The sequence below is a fragment of the Falco biarmicus genome, chromosome 2 (genome assembly GCF_023638135.1).
Source record: "Falco biarmicus isolate bFalBia1 chromosome 2, bFalBia1.pri, whole genome shotgun sequence".
NCBI lineage: Eukaryota > Metazoa > Chordata > Aves > Falconiformes > Falconidae > Falco > Falco biarmicus.
Window position 1 is genome coordinate 119,084,545 of NC_079289.1, and position 14,985 is coordinate 119,099,529.

The 14,985-nt window shown below is 50.1% G+C and overlaps 1 long non-coding RNA gene across 1 annotated transcript; it reads right to left on the bottom strand.

Moving 5' to 3' along the window:
- Window positions 1-9,139: 9,139 nt before the first annotated feature.
- Window positions 9,140-14,746, bottom strand: LOC130144037 (uncharacterized). The gene is made up of 2 exons (XR_008819996.1): window positions 14,117-14,746; window positions 9,140-9,450 (listed from the first exon to the last, which is right to left on the bottom strand). It is a non-coding gene; the product is annotated as an uncharacterized LOC130144037 (long non-coding RNA).
- Window positions 14,747-14,985: the final 239 nt, after the last annotated feature.

Sequence of the window (14,985 nt, forward strand, 5' to 3'; positions counted from 1 at the left end):
AGAAATTTTCTTGCTGCTATCACATTGAACTTCTGTAACTGCTTCTATAAGTTTGTAGTCATAGCTTCTCCCTGCCTTCACACCCTCCTTCCCCCCACATCGTTTGTTGGGTATACAGCAATGTGCTCGGCGTTACTTAGGCTGCTGCAGATGGTTTTGCTTGGGAGATCTTGGTATTTCTCCTTAAAAAGGTCATCAAGTTGGGGAAGAAAGTATGTAGATTGCCCCCTGATAACCTCAGTTAGGCTGCCTGGGTTCGGATGTCAGATACCATCACCGGAGTGTGCTGTGGGAGGAAGTAACAAGCTCCCCGTGTAACTTCAAAAACACAGCAGAACAGTGCGTGCTTCCAGTCGGTCTTTGCAACACCAAACTGTTTTGGTGAGAAGAGGGTTTCTGATGCAGCTGCTAAAAGTTCCAGATTTTCTGAAGTTGTTTGACGCTAATTTAAGAGTGAAGAGATGAGAGAAGGCTGTAAGTCCTGCCTGGAATATTTTTCTGCTTGTACATCCCCTTCAGTTGAGCTGAGCTGATGGCAACAGTTGCAATTATTAGCGATTCCCTGCCTGTTCAGGGTGATTTGAACCATGGCTGTGACTTCAAGTTCTCTTTCAAAATCTTTTGTGATTTCCTCATGGACACACACTTTTCCTCTCTAAAGGAGCCATGGATCACAGTTTGAGCTATGAAAAGCTTTAGAATTTTGCTGTGCAGGGACCTAACTGCGAGGTGAACTGTAAGCTCAGAGTGACCCTGGTCCTAAAGCTCAGGAAGACTGTGCTTGGAACTCGGGGTGAGAGAAGTGGGGCCATTCGAATAAGTGGTTGGAGAATATCTCAGTGCAATCGCATCCAATACCTGTAGTTCAGACTATTCCAGTCTGGGAAGCCAGGAAAACCAGCCTGAGCCTGACCTGTCCAGTCCAGAAGCCGCCTGTGGAAGTGCTTTGCCAGAGCTCCATAACTGAACATTTACTACTGCAGTGATTTACCTAACAGCAGAGGTGGCCATCCTCTAGTTCCTTCTGCTTAATGGAACAATTATTTTTTTTTACTACCAGTAAATAATTCTTGTGCTTAGTGTTCTCTGCCTTTGTCATAGCTGCAGCCAGTGCTCCTGGAGTGAAGCACACCTTGCTTCCTGTTCTGCAGGACGATGAAAAAAGTGCACGAGCTGGACTGGCTCTTCTTGCCTTCTCGGTTGCCTCCTGTGCCTGCTGCAGAAATCCGGCACGGCTGCGGCATGGCCCGGTAGGTGCTCCGGACCCGCGCGCCTCGCTGGCGCTGCCGGCACCCCTGTGTCAGCACCGAGGGTCAGCTCTCCAGGCACCCTTTGCTGCTGCAGCCGGCCGTGGGTACGGGGAAGGAGTGCTCATAAGGTACAAGGAAAGGGCAGAACCACGTTACAGTTCAGTGGACAGATGAATTAGCAAGAGATTCCAATATACAAATGTAAATAGCAGGGAGACGAGGATCATCTGCTTTGGGGGAGGAGAGCTGCAGTGCTGAAACAAGTCCTGGTTTCCTTCTGGTTTTTTGCTTGCTTGCGAAGACTACAGAAGGGTGGCTTTTGAAATTGCTGGGCTGGAGAGTGGGTGCAATGAAGGGGAGAGAGACTCTGTCATGATGTACGTGTACGCATTTGGTGGGAGGAGTATTTTAAAGAGCTTAGGAACCACAGATTTTAGAAGAGTGAGTAATTTCTCCAGCTTGACTCTTAATAGTGACACTTCAGGGCCCTTCAGGAGTTGTAAGACTGTTTATATAGCGCTGGCTTCTGTATGTGACCAACCAACTGAGCAGGGACGTGCAGTTGTCACGTGAAGTCAGTGTGCTCAGCGTGCTGCCTCCAGCCCTCGGTGATGTCCCTTGGGCAGAGTAACTAACTGGTGCCCAGGAAGGTCTGGCATGCCGTCTACTTGAATTGGAAAGTAATGTGTAAAGTACCGAATTTCACCTGTCATTCACAGTTTAGGTACTTGCAGATAATGAAAGATTTTGAAACTGATTGCTCTAGCTGGTTTGTCTTTTTTTTTTTTTTTTCTTTTTTTCTTTTTCTCCCCTTTCTTTTAAGATTGCGCAATAGGTGGCTGCAGGTTAAACTTAGAATGATTACCAGACTGGTGAAAAAATGAAGGATGACAATATTTTTCAGAAGTTCTACCTTAGGGTCAGCTTGATGGTAGTTTTATTAGCTTTCATTCATTTAACTTTCCTTTTTGTCCTCTGTAAGTGCAGCAGGAGTTGCTTTCAGAGAAAGCATTTGGCTGTATTTTGGACATTTGGATTTTGGGGGTTTTTTTGCTGTGTAAGAAAGCAGTATTCTTTCATAAATCAGATATATGCAAAAAACCTCCAGCAGAAATTCACTGTGCTGTTGCCCGGACGGTTCATCCAAGCACAAACAAATGAAAAGTTCAAAGACAACAGTGAGGAGGGTAGGATTCTCTAAGGTCTATCCATTACAATTAATTTCATTTAAGTTTGAGCATAACCCGTCAAGATAGAGTTTCACTGAAGCAAAAGGTGATTTAGGATTCTCTGACATCTCTTACAAGCTGAGCTCTGTGGGAAAGAGAAAAGTCGCGGTATTAAACATGAAGTGGAAGTAAAGGTGCTGTGTGGTGTACGGAGCTCTGCAGGTACTGGGAGTCAGCCTAGGCAGAACTTGGAAGCTTTGATCTGTCCTACACAAAGAAACACTGAGAATTTAATGATTGTAATAAAATGATATAAATAACAGAGGCCAGCGTGGAAACAAATGCCTGTGTACCCTGCACTGCAATTATAAAGCATGTTTTCAGAAACACAGCTGGAGTGAAGAATGGGAATGTTGCATCAAGTACGTCAGGCTTTGGCAGAGCGAGGCAGTTTCTATTCTAGGAAGTTTCTGAGGTTTTGGCTGGCATAGAAACAGATAAGCAGGTACAACAGTAGGAACCTAAAATGTCTTTCCTGTTTCCTCTTCCCTTACTTTTGTACGTAGGTAGGAAAAAACAAGTTATTTTTTGATAGGCTGAGAAAGCTGAACAGTGCTGTGATACTGCTGTTTAATGACGTAAAGAAATGTGGATAAAAAAAGAGAGGAGGGTGGCAACTGCTTTTTCTCTGTGGCACCCCTTATCTGCTCTTGCGCCTGCTACTGCAGTCACTGGAGAACTTCAGCCCAACAGAACAAGATTGAGTGGGGGGCGCTGGGTCCCTGCTGCCTTCCCCCTCCTGGTTTGATGCCCCCAGTGCCCCTTCCGCTGCCTCCACAGCGGGGCTGGTCCTCTCTCAGGCTGCGGGAGAGGTCGACATACGGCTCATCATCTCCTACCCGAGTGCTTGCACGAGGTGAGGAAGGGAGCCCCAGCCTGGCTTTGAGGGATGAGGATGGGATTTTGAGGGTGAGGATGAGTAGGGGTGGATGCGCAGCAGAGCCCATGGTTTGGAGCAGGGTGCAGGATTTGCCTTGTAGATGTGTCACCCTGCCGCCCTTACAGCTGTGTTTATTTAGTAAAGGTGATGCCTTGAGACTACCATAGCCCTTTTAACCTGTCCTTTATGCTACCCTTTTTATCTCCTTTACTAGCTTTCCAGTGAATGATATAAACCAAACAGCAACGGGCAATCAAGGAATAAAAAAAATAAATCGCCAAATAATTCTGGACCATGAGGCTGCTTTTGGCATTTACAGTGAGAGCACCAAAGCATAAACAGCTTTAAATGTCATACTGAGCGTGAAATGAAGCTGGTTACAGCATCAGTAAGGAAGTATGATTAATGTATGATCAGATACGTCATGACTGTGCCAGTCATGGTGAAGACGACGGGGGAGAAGGCGGTTCCCATCCCCCAGGGCTAGCTAAATGAACCACATGTGCCTCGTTGGAGACAGTGTGAGCTCTCCACAGGCTCTGCTGGTGAATTCATAGCACGATGCATGTCAGAAAGCCAGGAGGGAAGAGATGCTAAAGCAAAACAAGCAGCACACGCGAGGAGCTATGTGCCAAAAGGCACAAGACACTGCTCATTTATTTACGAACAGTATGAAAACACTCTCTGCACCACATGCACGTGGTGAGGGGCTGCTCCGTGCCTGAACCTGCTCTTAATGCACATCGCAGCCTCAGGCTGGGAAGCCTGAACAAAACAACCTCCTTGGTACATAGCAGGATCTGCCAGGCCAAGATCTGCCCCAACGTGAGCAGCAACGAGAAAGCGCCGGGGGATCACAGGGCCTGGAGAAGAGAGCGAAAGGGGGGAGGTGGGGGAGGCTTCAGCTACATCTGTCCCATGTCAGGCTTGTTGGGGGCTGGGGACGGGTCACATCACCACAGAGCTGCTGTAATTGGGACAGTTTACCAAAGCACGGGCTAGGTCTTCCCTTGCATTTCGCACAGCGCTGCGCCGCTCACACGCCTTCGCCCTCCCTGGCCGTGCCCCAGCGGGACAGCTGGGCACCGGGGGCAGCTTGTCTTACTTTGGTACTTGCCCCTGTTGTTTGCCATCCCCAGGGCAGCTCAGGTTGGTTTCAAGCCTTCCTGAGGAGGTGGAATGTTTTGTTCCAAAGCATCCCAACATCTCAGAGTGGCACCTCAGTACAAATTTCTTCATTTGAGAAGTGGTGTCCGTCCCCGCCCCATCCCCAACCTCCTCCCCAGGGAGTGATGCTGCGAGTGAGATGCGAGATGCAGGCCCAGGGAGTGATGCTGTGACAGAGATGCAGGCCATGGCAAGGCTTGCGCTTTGCTTGGATCCCGTAGCACTACAGACGTGTTAAGCCTACAGGACAAAAGGAGAGTGTTGAAATTGCCAGCTCTGAAAGCACAGCCCTAGAAAGATGTTTGTACCAATTTGAAGACCTGGGAACTTTTTGCTGAAGTATTTCCTGGTCTCAGTACAGTTTCTACCAGGAGCTGCTATGCATTCTGCTTTGATGGGATCTGAATGATCCACACAAAAAACCTCAAGCAGTTATTTTTTGGATTTTTGTGTAACTCAGGCTGGTCATCCTGTGGCTAAATTTTATTTTTTAATAAAGCCAATGTACATGCTGTTGTAGGCATGCGTTCAGCATACCATTCCTGAACATGGTGCTCTTGCAGATGTGAAAAGGAACCAAATAAAGAGTAGCTTTGCCAATGGAAAGATGTTTAAAGCCATGCCTGTAGGTGACGGTCATATCTCATTGGAGTCTGAGCATCCCTAGGTACCAAAGTTCCCTCAGTGCCAGAGAGGAACCAATGACATTCGGAAAAGCCCTTGAGGTCTGTGTCTTCAAGTAGCTGGATGTCTGGAGAGAACACCGCCAGCCTCTGAGATGACCTGTTACTGACTGGGCTCCTGAAGGTGTAAAGGTGACCCCAAAGGGAGATAAAGCAGCTTTGCCAGTGAAGGACTAAAGGCGAGAGCCAGGCTGAGTGTTGCCACCAAAGCGGCATGCGGGGATGGAGTGCAGCACTAATAACCTACTGCTGTTATAGCACTGGATGGTGCCTCCCATGGCCTGATTATATCTAAGTGACCTTTTAGCTCATCAGGTCACCCAAAATATATAAACAAGGACAGCAGGAGAGGTAGGGGAAGAAGACAGCTGCATTGCAGGTACCACCACCGTATCTTGCAGGTGGTAGGAGACCAGTGCTCCTTCTCAGGCTGCTTAGTCTGGAATCCCAAACTCACTCCAACAGCTGTGCCGTGCAAAACACTTGGCTAAAAGAGGTGATCCATCTTCCCATTACTACAGAGTTACTCCTTAGTAAATTTCCATGTATTCTAGCCTAAAATAGCTGTGTATGTGTGTGCACCCGCTCTTGGGCCCGTGCACACACTCGTGACCCCCCGAAAGGTGGCTGGCGGATCAAGTTCCTGGCTTAAATTTTGTCCCATCACTTATACCCCTCCCTCAGGGCAGCTGCTGCTGGAGCCCTGGGGTCCGTAGGCTGCTCACATGGCAAACGCTTCCAGCATGGAGCCGCTCCCTGTTCTCAGCCAAGCCGGCTGGGTTCTGGAGGTGCAGCCTCTGAGACGTGGGTTGAAGCATCCCATGCTCTGACAACATGGCACAAGTGCAAGGTCTCGTTTGCTTTTATTTAATAGCAGGCCTGCCCCTTGGCGCTGCATGAGCAAACTGAAACTGCCCACAAAGAAACTAACTGCCTGTGCCAACAAAAGCAAAAGGTTATTTTCATGTTATTGTAAAGGTGAATAAAGGAAAATAAAACCCCATAACTTCTTTTAGGCTTGAGCCTGCTTGATGCTTGAGGGCTATGGTAAGGAACGCAGGCTGTCTGCCGGGGAACCGGCAGTGCCTTCCAGTGCTAGAAGCCTGTTCCCATTTTGGGACCTGTCGGTGCTTTTGAGTCCCAAAGGAATTGTGCGGTCCGTAGGTGAGAGAGAGAGAGAAGCCACAAGTAATGAATAAAGAACTCAGACCAAGTCAAAAGCTGCTCTTAGAGCAACACAACAGAACATTGATATAAAATAAATAACTTGGAAGCTGGTAAATTGTTTAACCTGAGCTTCCACCTGCCTGTCTGTGGGTGTTGATGTAGATACACGACCTTGTAAGGATTTTCTCCGTGTTCCCGGTCAGGAGGAGGAGATGGTTGACACGCAGCCAGCTTCCATGGGCTGGAGGCAGAAGGGCCAGCACGTGGCCATGACCATCCGTAGCTACAGCCGAGGGCATGGCAGGGAGAGAGAGAAAGGGATGTGCTGCAGCACGAGGATGCACACCGAAATCCAGGCGATGCGAAGAGAGACGTGTCTCTAGCACTTGAAGAGTTCGACTGAGTCACAAGCTGGCTGCATCGCCTAGAGCTGTGGTTGAGAAACGCATCGCCTGGGGCTGGAGGAAGGAGAGGGTGGCCTGGGAGAGGCTTCTCGTTCCTCTCTTCAGCTTGGGGGTGGCAGGGCTCCAGGGGATTTCTGCAACTGTGGCCCTGTTGGAGGGGATCCAGGGGAGCCCAGGGGGAAAACTGACCCTAAGTCTAGAAAAACATGGCCTCAGAGGAAGGGTTGGAACTACCAGGTTATTTAATAGGAAAAAAAAAAAAAAAGTCTTCAGCAAGGCATGACAACACAAGGGATGGAAGGGGCAATAACCACTTCCCCAGACCTGCAGCAGGGAGGAAAAAAGCTGGCTGTGCACTGGGACGGACAGACCAACCAGACGATCTGAAAGCTACCTTTGGCCGGTGCTAGTATCTATGTTGTAAGAGCTCAGAAAGAGCAACCAAGGCAACAAACCCAAAATCCCACCGCAGTGGTTCCTTCCCAGCCCTCTCAGTGGGGAGCTGCTGCCACGCACAGTGCTGGAAGCACGCACGGCAGCTCCATGGGCTTGCTGAGCCGGCACAGCACCAGCACCAGCACCAGCATGTGGTGGGAAGGATGCCCTGGGGAGACCTTGGGTCCCTGCTGCACCCTCATCCTGGTGCTGCTCAGGGCTGCTGCCAGGCACACAGCGGCTGGACACAAGGGACGGCGAGGCCAGGGCGGGGAAGGTGGCACCAGTGAAGCTCTTTAAAAATAATCAGGAACTGCCGTTCTTGCAGAATATTAAGTACTCAAAGTGAGGACAAAAATGAGACAATATGTCTTCATTTGTTATTTCCTCCGCAGCCGCTTGTGAGATCAGTGAAGCAGGGAAAAATCTCAGGGAAGCAGATTTTAAATATTTGTCCAACTTTTAAAAAAATTAACCTGTCTGATTGATGAAGTGGTTGAGTGTTGGAGAGTCAGCGAGGAGGCTCGCAGAAATCCATGCTGCTGGCTCTCCCAGCAGATACACTGAGGACGTGCTGATTCTGAGTGCGCGTGGTGCTGGGGGTGAGCCCCAACCAGCAGCTCAGCCCCCCCAGCCGCTCGCTCCCCCCCAGTGGGATGGGGAGAGAATGGGAAGGGTAAATGAGAAAACTCGTGGGCTGGGATAAGGACAGTTCAACGGGCAAAGGCAAAGCGGCGTGCCCAAGCAGAGCCACCCGAGGAATCCCTTCCCCCTGCCACGGCAGGCAGGGGCTCAGCCCCCCCAGGGCAGCAGGGCTCAGCACGCGGGACGGGGCTGGGGAAGGCAAACGCCATCGCTCCCAGCGTGTCCCCCCTCCTGCTTGCCCAGCTTTATGTGCGGAGCGTGGTGTTACATGGTCTGGGATATCCCCTTGGGCAGCGGGGGGCAGCTGTCCCGGCCGTGCCCCCCAGCCCCTTGTGCCCCCCGGCCGGCTCGCTGCTGGGGGGAGGCAGAACAGCCCTTGGCTCCGTGCAGGCGCTGCCAGCAGCGATGGGAACATCCCTGACTTACCCACACCGGGTCACCGACCTAGAACACAGCCCCACGCAGCTGCTGTGAAGGAAATCAACTCCACCCCAGGCAAAACCAGCACACAGGAATCCCAGTCTTCCCACAGCAACGGTAACAGCTGCAGGTCTGCAGCCCCCCTGGCCATGGCTGGGTAAATAGAATGCTGCAAAATCTGCAAACTAAAATAATCTGCACCTTTTTTTCTCTCTCTTTTTAATTCCAATCTCTGGTGTTTTTGAAAACTCAAGGCTTGTGATAATGGGAATTGCATGCTCTTTGTATTTCCCCTGGCTTATTTGTGGCTCTTACCTGCAAAAGGAAAACTGGTTGGCAAGACTGAGTGTAGTGTGAATATTTAACCTCTTCCTAAATTTTAACCACACAGTTTCTGACTGTTCCTGATGTCACTTGCATGTGTGATGCCTAGAGCGATCCCCATTTGCATTTCACACGGTCCTCACTCTTCCTCCAGCTTACATCTGGTGGGGGGAGAGGGCTTCTCCTTCATCCCACAGTGGTCACCTGGCGGCTGAGCAACCGCACGTCAGCCCCTAACCCAGGCTCCCTCAGCAGCCAGAACAAGAGAAAAAGCATCCACAAGGCAAGATCCTTCACTTGTCTTGGGATGGGACTGGATCACCCTGGTAAGTTTGGCTTTGATGTTCATAGCTGAGATGCAGGTTTTTTGGACCTTTTGGAAGAACAAGGCCAGGCCAGGTGATCACCACCATCAGGGATGGCCACTAGCTGAACGCCCCCAAAGGGGAACGGCCACTCAATTTAATTTAATTTAATTTAATTTCCTAATTTAATTTCATTCAATAATTTAATTTATTGTAATTTAATTCTTTCATTTAATAGATTATTAACATAGTTTATTTAATTATTTAATTTAATATGTGAATTATTAATTTAATTTCATCACCAGTCTTTTTGCTTCTGGTGCCTGCCTTAATGGCTGGGTTCCTGGTGTCACAGTCTCTGCTGGTTTTTCCAAGAAAAGCCATCCTGTCCCGGCTGCTGCGCACTTGCAGACGCCAGCCTGCCACTCAGCGCAGACACTCAGGTGCGCACCCGCCAGTGACACAGGGCTCGGGGCTGCGCGCACCCACTTTGCCATTTCGCAAAAGCCACACTACTGCCCCGTCGCTTTATCATCTCAGCCTGCAGGAGATCAGAGAGATCTGTAAAAATGGTAATCAGACTGGGAGGATGAACGCTGCTATTCTGAGAGCTGGACCTGCAGGCAAAACCTCCTGTCAGGGCGGGACAGACGCTACGGCTGGGGACAAGTGGGTGAGAAAGGGCACAGCGGAGGCTCCGAAAATGGAAAAGGAAAAAACCAACCGCCTTGTGATTCCTGGGATGGGCAAGGTGTGCGTTGGACTGGAAGATGGCTGAGGACTCATGCATGAGGCCAAACAACGGCCTGGATCACGAGGGTCATGAGGATGATGCTTGGTAGCAGCTCCTCTTTTTTGGGGAACAGCCTGCAGGATGCACAAAAAGAGAAGCAAAACACTATTGTTCCCTGAGAATACCTCCGAAATCATGTGTATGTCGTGTGCCAAAGAGGAGGATGGCCAGCATTACATTTTAATGACTGGTCCGTGCGTTGCAGAAAGTGCAGCCGCTGCCTCCTCTTTGTCCTTGAGGATTTCAGACTGGCTGGGGTTGTCTTAGGCAGGGGATTATATCTCCTAAAGCAAAGCTAAAAGAGAGCAATTGGGGAAATATGTCTTGATTATTCATAAAGGCCAATTAAAAAAAATGTTTTTAGTGGCTTAATTCTCCTTTAGCGAGTGTGGTGGTTCGATGCGTGCTTTGTTTTGATTCAGATGGTATCTGCAGCAGGGTGAATCACTTGAACTGAAGCCCTGAGCTTTTGAAATGCCATCTTTTCTTCAGGGAAGCAGAAAAATAGAGCCAAAATTTAAATGCAGCTGATTAAAATAAGCAGTTTAAAAATACCTGATTAAAAGTTCTGGTGTGTTTTAACCTCTGAACTTATTAAAGCAAAGAAAACTGGTTTTGGACAGGCTGTTTTAACAAATGCATCAATCCTTAAACTGCTCTGAGACCTCATGACATTGCCAAGCGGTGATTTCAGGGCTGGGAGGGGGGGTGGAAGGGTTAGCAAAGGAAACATCTTCCTTGAAGTATGTCTTTTGGGTTTTTAGACAAGAGAAAAATGATGTTGAGGGCTTATAGGTACCGTTTCAGCCCAACCAGCACGAACCAGGTAAGACCGAGGTCCACCACGGCCTTTGGCAGCACACCTGGCTCTCCCAGCCTAGCAAGGGCCACGGCCCGAGGGAAACCTCGGCCTTCGTTCCGAGGGGCAGGGGATACTGGTGGCTGTTTGCCTGCTGGTGTGCTACCGACAAATTAAAAAATATCACTAAAAGCTTATTTTTCCCATACCCAGCAGCATAACACGCCAAAACATGAGGTGTGTAAGCTCAAGGGTGATACAGCCGAGCACACGCCGTGGCTGCCCTCTGCCAGCCCAGCCATGAGCTGGGACGGTTCAAAGCTGCTTTTCCGTTTGATTTTTCCTTAGCAATGCCATGGCAGCGGCGTGGCCCCAGTTGCAGACACAAGGAGCCCAGTGCTCATTCCTCGTTTTCTGTATGGCAGCCAGTAGTTGCCCTGGTAAAAGGAGTGAAAGGGACTTTCACCATTGAACTGTAGTGTATAAGGTAAGTTACTAGACACGTGCACGTACATATGTACATAAATACATGTATGTGTATAGTACATAGGTTCCACCACACAGGAGTGATGAATGCACCATACTCTGTCAACACAGGCAAGAGTAGCCTTATTCTGCAACCAGCGATGGTACATCAGCTTGGAAAACAAGGAAGGAGATGGTTAATCAGATCTTTTCCAGTGTACATTCGCTTCACTTCAATAACTTGCAGGCTTTCTGAATGGTCTTTCTTAAAAGCCTAATTCTTCTGTCCACTCAGTCAAAGGCTGAGAAACTCCTAATGCACAGTCCTGAAGGGAAACCTTCGGCAGAAACCAAGCAAGCAAACTCAACAGCCCAAAGAGCTATTTTAAGGGCCAAAACTATGGTTCGCCCCCCTAAGGAGCGCTCCTACCTACAGCAAGCCACACACGGAGCTTTCCTTGGCCATCATGGAAAGGTAGAAAGACCTCCTCCAGCAGGGTCCAGAGCATCAGCCAGGCTTCCAGCCATCAGGGGCTTGCAGGTGGGGAGGCACGAGGTGGCATCACCCCACCGGCAGCAGATGTGGCCTTTATTTTCCCTGCCCCTTGGTGTGAGCCCAGGGAGGGATGCCCGGGTGGGATGCGTGCAGCAGCCGTGTGGTGCTGGCTCACTTGGCAAGGGACAAGCACCTGCACCACCGCCTGCCCCCAGCTGTAGCCCCATTAACTGTAAAAGTACACTATGAAGGGCAACAAATGAGTCAAAACTGCTGAATTAAAAGTGTATCTGCAGATGTAAGTTGTATTTTATTCAAGTCAAAGTCTAATATTGCAACAGCTATGCGACGTTCGGTCAGCCACAAGGAAGGTGCGCAGGTTCTGAAGGTTTCCAGCACAACGTGAATGCTGAAGAACAGTGTCGGCTTTTCTAAGAGGAGTGAAAATGTCAAGTCGCAGGAGAGGGCAGAGCAGCAGATATTTCTGAAGGTAGCCAGTGGAAAGGAAGAAGCACATGCTTGGGGCTGGCCAGGAGCCAAAAGCAACACAAGGAAAGAATTTGGTGAATTTGGAAGGGTAGAAAAGGGGACTTAAGGCATAAAAACTGTGGCAAAACCAGCCATTTCCTATAATTTCTCCCAAATGAAGGAGAACCCAATGATGCCACAAAGTGACCAAACCCAAAAAGCTGAAGGTCTTTGTGAAAATCCCTGTGCCCTGGGAGTTTGTGAGTGATATAATTCATCCTGAAAAACAACCAGTAACTAACTGGTTCCTGACGTGTCCCACACCCCATCCTTGCCCACGTGCACCCCCAAGCTGGTGCTAGGCTGCAGAACTGGTCCAGATAAACCTTTTTTATCTTTTAAATGGGACCCGTGAGTGCTCTTTTTTCCCTCTATTTTTCCTAGATAGGTTCATCACCATGATGTGTCATTTTTTCTAAATGGCAATCCACAGTTGCTTTTCAGCCAGCTTGTAGCAGGGGGGAGTATTTTATGAGTCACCAGAGCCATCTGTTTTAGACAAATACTTCAGTGAATGATCTCTCTTTTATAGTTAGACAATTTCTTTCTTCTCCTGTTTAAGGATCAATTATGTGAAGAACAAAGTGGGGTGGCCTCTCCCGGGCTTGCTCACCCTCCCTCCAGGAGCTCCTGCTGGCATTAAGCTGTGTGCCTCACCCAGCTTCAGCACCACCAAATACTATGTCTGCCGACAGATTTTCAAGCTGGGTTAGAAATGTGGATTAAAGTTGAAATAGAAATGGGTTTGGCTTCCTGGGCTGTTGCAAACAACTGCTCTTCAGTTCCCTGCAGACGGCTCGTGCCGTAAGAGCGTCGCGTGGAGGTGGAGGTCCCCCAGAGCGTTGACCCATGCCTGCCTCCTGTGGTGCTTGGGCATCGTTCAAGCTCCACAACCAACGTTTTTTCAGTACAGCAAGTTCCTCCCCTCCTTGTGAGTGTTTTGGGTGGCTTCAGCCTCAACTCCTTCCCTTAGTTCCCACCAGCGTTTGCTTCCCCTCCCGCCTTTCTGCCTGCCTGGCAAACCCCCGGTGGAACAGCTTCCCCAGCGCACGAGTCGGGGTGCCTTCCCCTTGCAGCCGGCCACACGAGGCTCGGCAGCATCCCCTCCCCCACCATGCCGCAAGCAAGATTTGCACCACCGGGCTGGCCATCTCCCTGGTGTCCCCCTACATCGGCTTCAGCCCAGCTGGCCCCAAACTTGCTGCAGCACTGGGCCAGCGCAGCAGTTCTGGCCGAGGCTGGGGAGGCAGCCGTGGCGTACAGGATTCTGTTGGCAACGTCTTGTCACCCATAGCTGTGACCATCACCATCATGTGCCTGAGCCCCGCAGTCCCTCAGCCTCAGGATGTGGCACGCCATGGTGGCCAGGCCTTTACAGCCTTGGGATATTTTTAATAGGATGTTAAAAAACCATAAATGATGCACCGGTGCTGGTTAGTGGTGGTGTTACACATCGTGTTCCCGCCGCCAGCCCTGCCATCCTCACACAGTGCCAGAATTGCAAATACTTGCTCCAATAAAAACTTTCCACAGAAGCAGCATAAGGAAACCATAAAGCAGTTAGTCAGAAATAACATTTCCTCTGCACAGCAACAGACTGGCTGCAGGAAAAGCAGCCGTTTCGGAAACTTCTGCATTTTTGCCTCAGCAGTGCTTGATACCCCCACGCCCACTGATGCCACGTGGGTGCAGAGCGCCCAAAGGTGGAGCTGAGGACCCCACAGTGACATGGTCCTAGCAGAGATGCTACCACCGCTGCTCTGGCTCAGCCCATGCCACCCGAGGCACTCAGCACCAGGGGTTTTGCCACCGGCCAGTGTTTGCCCTCGGTTTCAGCACGGCACGGAGATGGGTTTGGCTTCCCCTTTCTGCAGCACGGCTTGCACTGAAAAGCTGGGACGTGTGGCACCCCGCTGAGGTGTGTGGCGGCTGGACTTTCACCCGCACTCGCTGTCCTTCGCACCCACGGGTGAGTGACACTGCTCTGGCAGCTCAGACAGGTGCCTGAGCCAAGGCAGCTCTCCCCGAGGTCCCTCTCCCTCCCCGCTCCCTGGCAAGGCGAAGCAGCGTGATGAGGTCAGCCGTGGATAAGTAATTTTTGAATGACTCATTAGTAAGTAATTTACTGCAATGGACTAGAGCAAGGCAGCTGAGCCGCTGACTCTGTATCAAAATCCCAGGCATTTTACGTACAACTAGATGTCGTCTCTCCATCTATCCCCATGCACATGCGCCGTCAGTCCCCGGCGCATGCGTGGCTGGAAGCTGTCCAAGGGAGAACCCCCTAGGTCCCCTTCAGGGCTGTGTTTGGGGCACACCTGGCCCAGAGCTGCCAGGTTATTAAATACCAGAAGAAAATGAACGCACATGCACCACTGTCACCCCTCCCCGTGCAGCTGACGGGGGGGGGTCACCACAGCAACTGATCCAACATCACACACAACTCCTCCAAACCAACGGAGCCAGGAGGAGAGGAATTGAGCCAAAGCACCGAGTGCACCAGTTTAACATCAAATCTGGGGTGACTTGGTGGTTGCATGGTGTCCCTGGGGTCTGCGTGGCATTATCCCACCCTTAGCGGGTGTTTTGGACCAGTTCCACTATGCTCGCCTACCATAACGTGAACATTGTTGGTGTGGACATCAGGGACAGGGCTTGTTTATGTTCCACTTTTGTACTGCATAGATTTAACGGTGCCTTAGCTTGAAAAAGCACCTAAGCAGTGTGGACTGCATGGATGTAAGCAGCTCTGAAACCACGAGTCTGTGCCACTTGAAAAGCATTGGTGCTTGCCTGGGTCTGCGGGAGACTGATGACCTACGGGCACACTGGGCCTTCAGGGAGTTTGAGAACCATTGAATTTGCTAAATAACTGAAATGAATAGAAAACCTCAGATCAGACTGCATTATTTTTAATGATTCTGTGCTGATTTCAGTCTTGTCACACTTGCCTTTCCCAGCAGCTCTGGGCCACCTCCCACCGTGTCACACGTGA